This window comes from Arachis stenosperma, chromosome 4, assembly GCF_014773155.1.
Source record: "Arachis stenosperma cultivar V10309 chromosome 4, arast.V10309.gnm1.PFL2, whole genome shotgun sequence".
NCBI lineage: Eukaryota > Viridiplantae > Streptophyta > Magnoliopsida > Fabales > Fabaceae > Arachis > Arachis stenosperma.
In genome coordinates, this window is record NC_080380.1 from 40,263,057 (window position 1) to 40,270,787 (window position 7,731).

The window sequence follows — 7,731 nt, forward strand, 5'->3', positions numbered from 1 at the left end:
CAAATGGAGGCTGAGAATTTATATGAAGCATGGGAAAGATATAAAGCTCTATTGAGAAAGTGTCCACCAGAGATGTTTACTGAATGGGATAAGTTACAAAACTTCTATGAAGGACTTACTCTAAAGGCTCAAGAAGCACTTGATCACTCAGCCGGAGGCTCATTACAACTCATGAAAACCACAGAGGAAGCTCAAAACCTCATTGATATGGTGGCCAACAACCAATATTTCTTTGCTCATCAAAGACAACGCCAACCATCACAGAGAAGAGGAGTAATGGAGTTAGAAGGAGTGGATTCAATTCTAGCTCAGAACAAGATGATGCAGCAGCAGATTCAACAACAGTTTGAGCAAATGGCCAAAAGAATTGATGGCTTGCAAGTGGTAGCAGTGAGCACCACAAGCCAACCACCAACCACTTGGGTGCAAAGTGAAGAAACTCAAGAGGAGCAACAGCAAGAGCAAGTCCAATACATGCACAACCAAAATCCTGGAACAAATGAAGTCTATGAGGATACTTACAATCCATCTTGGAAGAACCATCCCAACCTCAGATGGGGAGACAACCACAATCAAAACCAACAACCATGGCAAAGAAATTCAAGTCAGAACAATTGGAAAAACACAAACCACAACCCCCAGCCAAACACTAACCAAAATACATACAGAAAACCACAAAATAACTACCCCAATTCTAACCATCACTTACCCAACAACCACCCAACTAACCAAAACACTTACCATCATCCATCAACACCCCAAAATCAACCAATCTCACAAGACTCTCAGAGGATCACTAATCTAGAGCTGCTCATGGAGAAAATGATGAAGAACCAAGAATTGACAACAAAGAACCAAGAAGCTTCCATGAAGAACCTAGAGAGGCAGTGATGAGCGGATAATTTGTACGCTTTTTGGCATTGTTTTTAGTATGTTTTTGGTAGTTTTAGTTGAGTTTTTATTATATTTTTATTAGTTTTTAGTTAAAATTCACTTTTCTGGACTTTACTATGAGTTTGTGTGTTTTTCTGTGATTTCAGGTATTTTCTGACTGAAATTGAGGGATCTGAGCAAAAATCTGATTCAGAGACTAAAATGGACTGCAGATGCTGTTGGATTCTGACCTCCCTGCACTCGAAGTGGATTTTCTGGAGCTACAGAAGCCCAATTGGCGCGCTCTCAACGGCGTTGGAAAGTAGACATCCTGGGCTTTCCAGCAATATATGATAGTCCATACTTTGCCCAAGATTTGATGGCCCAAACCGGCGTTCAAAGTCACCCTCAGAATTCCCAGCGTTAAACGCCCAAACTGGCACAAGAATGGGAGTTAAACGCCCAAACTGGCACCAAAACGGGAGTTAAACGCCAAGAAGAGTCTCTACACGAAAAATGCTTCATTGCTCAGCCCAAGCACACACCAAGTGGGCCCGGAAGTGGATTTTTATGTCATTTACTCATCTTTGTACACCCTAGGCTACTAGTTTTCTATATATAGGACCTTTTACTATTGTATTTTCATCTTTGGACATCTAGTTCTTAGATCAGATCTTGGTTCTTCTGGTTCCCTCTCTGGGGCCGAAACCAATGATCACTTTTGTTCTTATGTATTTTCAACGGTGGAGTTTCTACACACCATAGATTAAGGTGTGGAGCTCTGCTGTACCTCGAGTATTAATGCAATTACTATTGTTCTTCTATTCAATTCCGCTTGTTCTTTGTCCAAGATATCACTTGTTCTTCAACTTGATGAAGGTGATGATTGACGCCCATCACCATTCTCACCCATGAACAAAGTGACTGACAACCACTCTTGTTCTACAAGCAACTAAGGCCATAGTGAATATCTCTTGGATTCTTTAATCGGAATCTTCGTGGTATAGGCAGGACCTGATGGCGGCATTCAAGAGAATCCGGAAGGTCTAAACCTTGTCTGTGGTATTCTGAGTAGGATTCAATGATTGAATGACTGTGACGTGCTTCAAACTCCTAGCAGGCTAGGGCGTTAGTGACAGACGCAAAAGTATCAATGGATATTATTCCGGCCTGACCGAGAACCGACAGCTGAATTCCGCTATGCCGTGACAGGACATATGCAATCGCTTTCACTGAGAGGATGGGAGGTAGCCATTGACAACGGTGAAACCCTACACGAGCTTGCCATGGAAAGGAGTAAGAAGGATTGGATGAAGACAGTAGGAAAGCAGAGAGACGGAAGGGAAGGCATCTTCATATGCTTGTCTGAAGCTCTTACACCAATGATATACATAAGTATCTCTATCTTTACCTTTATGCTTTATTCGTTTATCATCATACCCATTTGAGTCTGCCTGACTGAGATTTACAAGGTGACCATAGCTTGCTTCATACCAACAATCTCCGTGGGATCGACCCTTACTCACGTAAGGTATTACTTGGACGACCCAGTGCACTTGCTGGTTAGTTGTGCGAAGTTGTAGTGATCACAATTTCGTGCACCAAGTTTTTGGCGCCGTTGCTGGGGATTGTTCTTGTGTATGGACAACTGACGGTTCATCTTGTTGCTTAGATTAGGTATTTTTCTTCAGAGTTCTTAAGAATGAATTCTAGTGTTTCAAGGTGATGTTCTTATCATCACCAAAGCTGATTGATCATCATCAATTTAGCTCTTGAATGCAATGTCTTGCTGAAGCTTAGCTAGCTATGTCTAATTCCTTTAGACTAAAGCTTTAGACTAACATTGCATGATTCCTGGAATTCTCACTAAGAATTTTGATACCTTTATTTTCCTTTTCACTTAATTTTCGAAAAAAAAAAAACACAAAAAATTTAGAAAATCATAAAAACCAAAAATATATCTTGCTTGAGTCTAGTGTCTCATCTTAAGTTTGGTGTCAATTGCATGCATTCATTCATGTGTCTTAAAGATCTTCAAGTAATTCTTGATGATTTCTTACTCTGATCTTTGAATTCTCTTGACTTGAGTGTTTATGTGTCTCGTATGCATTTTTATTAGTGTCAGTAGTATACAAACTGCTAAGTTTGGTGTCTTGCATGCATTGTTATTTGATTCTTGTTGCATTTTGATTATTAAAAATCCAAAAATATTTTTAATTTGTGTCTTTTCAAGTCAATAATACAGAGAATTGAAGATTCAGAACATACTGCAGAGGAATCACACAGAAAAAGCTGGGCATTCAAAAATGCCCAGTGAAGAAGACAGACTGGCGTTTAAACGCCAGCCAGGGTGCCTGGCTGGGCGTTTAACGCCCAAAAAGGTATAGGTTTGGGCGTTAAACGCCAGAATGTGCACCATTCTGGGCGTTTAACGCCAGGATGGCAAAGGGGGAAGATTTTGTTTTCAAAATCAATTTTTTTCAAGTTTTCAAAGTTTTTCAAAATCAAATCTTTTTCAAATCATATCTTTTCAATCAAATGTTTTCAAAATCAATTTCTTTCCTTTTTCAAAGATACTTACTAACAATTAATGATTTGATTGAACATTTTTTTTGCCTTTTCTGTTAAGGAAGGTTTTATGTTTGAATCATATCTTTTCTTGTTAGGCAAGTCATTAATTTTTAAAATCATATATTTTCAAATTGTTTTCAAATCATATCTTTTAAAATTGTTTTCAAATCATATCTTTTCAATTACATCTTTTTAAAACCAATCATATCTTCTTAACCACATCTTTTTCAAAATAGTCTTCAATCAAATCTTCTTAATTTCTAATTTCAAAATCTTTTTCAAAAATCACTTGATTTCTTTTTCACTCTTATTTTCGAAAATCAATTAAGTGTTTTTCCAAATGTTTTCAAAATCTTTTACTTAATTTTCGAAAATTACTTCCCTTCTTCTCACATCCTTCTATTTATGGACTAACACTATTCCTTAATGCAAAATTCGAACTCCATCTTCTTTGATAAGTTCGAATTTTCTACTTCTGTCTTCTACTCTTCTTTTCTTCTGACACCTAAAGGAATCTCTATACTGTGACATAGAGGATTCCATATTTTCTTGTTCTCTTCTCTTTCATATGAGCAGGAACAAAGACAAAGGCATTCTTGTTGAAGCTGACCTTGAACCTGAAAGGACCTTGAAGCAAAAGCTAAGAGAAGCTAAGGCTCAACTCTCTGTTGAGGACCTGACCGAATTCTTCAAGGAGGAAGAACCCATGGCAGCCGAAAACAACAACAATGCCAACAGTGCAAGGAAGGTGCTGGGTGACTTTACTGCACCTACTCCCAATTTCTATGGGAGAAGCATCTCTATCCCTGCCATTGGAGCAAACAACTTTGAGCTAAAGCCTCAATTAGTTTCTCTAATGCAACAGAATTGCAAGTTCCATGGACTTCCAATGGAAGATCCTCATCAGTTCTTAGCTGAGTTCTTGCAAATCTGTGACACAGTCAAGACTAATGGGGTTGACCCTGAGGTCTACAGACTGATGCTATTCCCTTTTGCTGTAAGAGACAGAGCTAGGACATGGTTGGACTCTCAACCTAAAGAAAGCCTGGACTCTTGGGAAAAGCTAGTCAATGCCTTCTTGGCAAAGTTCTTTCCACCTCAAAAATTGAGTAAGCTTAGAGTGGAAATCCAAACCTTCAGACAAAAGGATGGTGAATCCCTCTATGAAGCTTGGGAAAGATACAAACAATTAATCAGAAAATGTCCCTCAGACATGCTTTCTGAATGGAGCATCATAGGTATTTTCTATGATGGTCTCTCTGAACTATCCAAGATGTCTTTGGATAGCTCTGCTGGAGGATCTCTTCATCTGAAGAAGACACCTACAGAAGCTCAAGAGCTCATTGAAATGGTTGCAAATAACCAATTCATGTACACTTCTGAAAGAAATCCTGTGAACAATGGGACTGGTCAGAAGAAAGGAGTTCTTGAGATTGATGCTCTGAATGCCATACTGGCTCAGAACAAGATATTGACTCAACAAGTCAATTTGATTTCTCAAAGTCTGTCTGGAATGCAAAATGCACCTGGCAGTACTAAGGAAGCTTCATCTGAAGAAGAAGCTTATGATCCTGAGAACCCTTCCATGGAAGAGGTGAATTACCTAGGAGAACCCTATGGAAACACCTATAATTCTTCATGGAGAAATCACCCAAATTTCTCATGGAAGAATCAAGAGAGACCTCAACAAGGTTTCAATAATAATAATGGTGGAAGAAACAGGCTTGGCAATAACAAGCCTTTTCCATCATCTTCTCAGCAACAGACAGAGAGTTCTAAGCAGAATACCTCTGACTTAGCAACAATGGTCTCTGATCTAATCAAAACCACTCAAAGTTTCATGAATGAAACAAGGTCCTCCATCAGAAATTTGGAAGGACAAGTGGGTCAGCTGAGCAAGAAAGTTACTGAACTCCCTCCTAGTACTCTCCCAAGTAATACAGAAGAAAATCCAAAAGGAGAGTGCAAAGCCATAAACATGGCCGAATATGGAGAGGAAAGAGAGGAGGTGGACGCCACTGAGGAAGACCCCAATGGGCGTGCACCAATCTCCTCTGAGTTCCTCAATGAGGAACAATGGGAGTCTAAGGCTCAAAATGAGACCATAGAGATTCCATTGGATTTACTTCTGCCTTTCATGAGCTCTGATGAGTATTCTTCCTCTGAAGAGGATGAGTATGTCACTGAAGAGCAAGTTGCTAAATATCTTGGAGCAATCATGAAGCTAAATGACAAGTTATTTGGAAATGAGACTTGGGAAGATGAACCTCCCTTGCTCACCAAGGAACTGGATGACTTGTCTAGGCAGAAATTACCTCAAAAGAGACAAGATCCTGGGAAGTGCATGGATGAATCCATCATCCTTGGCAGACCCTTCCTAGCCACAGCAAAGGCTGTGATTGATGTTGATAGAGGAGAATTGATCATTCAAGTGAATGAAGAATCCTTGGTGTTTAAGGCTCAAGGATATCCCTCTGTCACCATGGAGAGGAAGCTTGAAGAGCTTCCCTCAAATCAGAGACAAATAGAGCCCCCACAGTCAAACTTTAAGTTTGGTGTTGGGAGGCCACAACCAAACTCTAAGTTTGGTGTTGAACCCCCACATTCAAACTCTAAGTTTGGTGTTGGGAGGTTCCAACATTGCTCTGATCATTTATGAGGCTCCATGAGAGTCCTCTGTCAAGCTACTGACATTAAAGAAGCGCTTGTTGGGAGGCAACCCAATGTTTTATAGTTAACTATTTTCTTTTGTGATTTTATCTTTTTTGTAGGTTGATGATCATAAGAAGTCACAAAAACAATGAAAAAAGCAAAAACAGAATGAAAAACAGGAAGAAAAACAGCACACCCTGGAGGAGAAGAAGCTGGCGTTCAAACGCCAGTAATGCTAGCTGTTGGGCGTTTAACGCCCAGTCTGGCACCATTCTGGGCGTTTAACGCCAGAAAGGGGCACCAGACTGGCGTTAAACGCCAGTAAAGGGCAACAACCTGGCGTTAAACGCCAGGAATGGGCACCAGCCCGGCGTTTAACGCCAGAAATGGCTCAAAACGTGATTTTGAGCAACATATGGTGCAGGGATGACTTTTCCTTGACACCTAAGGATCTGTGGACCCCACAGGATCCCCAAAAACCCCACCACTCTTTCTCTTCTTCTTCACCCATCACCTCAACATCTCTTTCTCTTCACCACTCACATCCATCCTTCATAAACCACTACTTCTTCCCCTTCTGGCCGAACCACAAAGCCATCTCCCTCTCCTCCATTTCTTCTTCTTCTACTCTCTTCGTTCTTCCATTGCTCGAGGACGAGCAAACCTTTTAAGTTTGGTGTGGTAAAAGCATTGCTTTTTGTTTTTCCATAACCATTTATGGCATCCAAAGCCGGTTCAACTGAGAAGGCATGACCTCAAGCCCATCACTAAGAAGAAGATAGAGCAAACAAGAGACCCCTCTCATCATGAGATCCCTGAGATACCTCAAGGGATGCACTTTCCTCCACAAGACTACTGGGAGCAACTGAACACCTCCCTAGGAAAATTGAGTTCCAACATGGGACAACTAAGGGTGGAGCACCAAGAACATGCCATCCTACTCCATGAAATTGGAGAAGATCAAAGGATCAAGAGAGAGGAGCAACAAAGACAAGGAAGAGACATTAAGGAGCTCAAAGCACTCCATAGGATCTTCAAGAAGAAGAAAGAGCCGCCATCACTAAGGTGGACCCGTTCTTTAATCTCCTTGTTCTTTATTCTTCTGTTTTTCGAATTTTAGTGCTTTATGTTTATCCATGTTTGTGTCTTATGATCATTAGTGTCTTAGTGTCTATGCCTTAAAGCTATGAATATGAATCCATCACCTTTCTTAAATGAAAACTGTTTTTATCACAAAAGAACAAGAAGTATAGGATTTCAAATTCATCTTTAAAACTAGCTTAATTAGTTTGATGTGGTGACAATACTTTTTGTTTTCTGAATGTATGCTTAAACAGTGCATATGTCTTTTGAATTTGTGGTTCATGAATGTTAAAATTGTTGGCTCTTGAAAGAATGATGAAAAAGGAGACATGTTACTGAGGATCTAAAAAAATCATAAAAATGATTCTTGAAGCAAGAAAAAGCAGTGAATACAAAAAAAAAAGGGAAAAAAACGAAAAAAAGGGAGAAAGAGAAAAAGAAAGAAAAAGAAAGAAATAAAGTGGTGATTCAAGGCAAAAAGAGTGTGCTTAAGAACCCTGGACACCTCTAATTGGGGACTTTAGCAAAGCTGAGTCACAATCTGAAAAGGTT

General features: G+C 39.8%; 1 non-coding gene across 1 annotated transcript; it reads right to left on the minus strand.

The window, feature by feature from the left end:
* Nucleotides 1-4,555: 4,555 nt before the first annotated feature.
* Nucleotides 4,556-4,663, minus strand: LOC130978234 (small nucleolar RNA R71). Its single transcript, XR_009085889.1, has one exon. It is a non-coding gene; the product is annotated as a small nucleolar RNA R71 (small nucleolar RNA).
* Nucleotides 4,664-7,731: the final 3,068 nt, after the last annotated feature.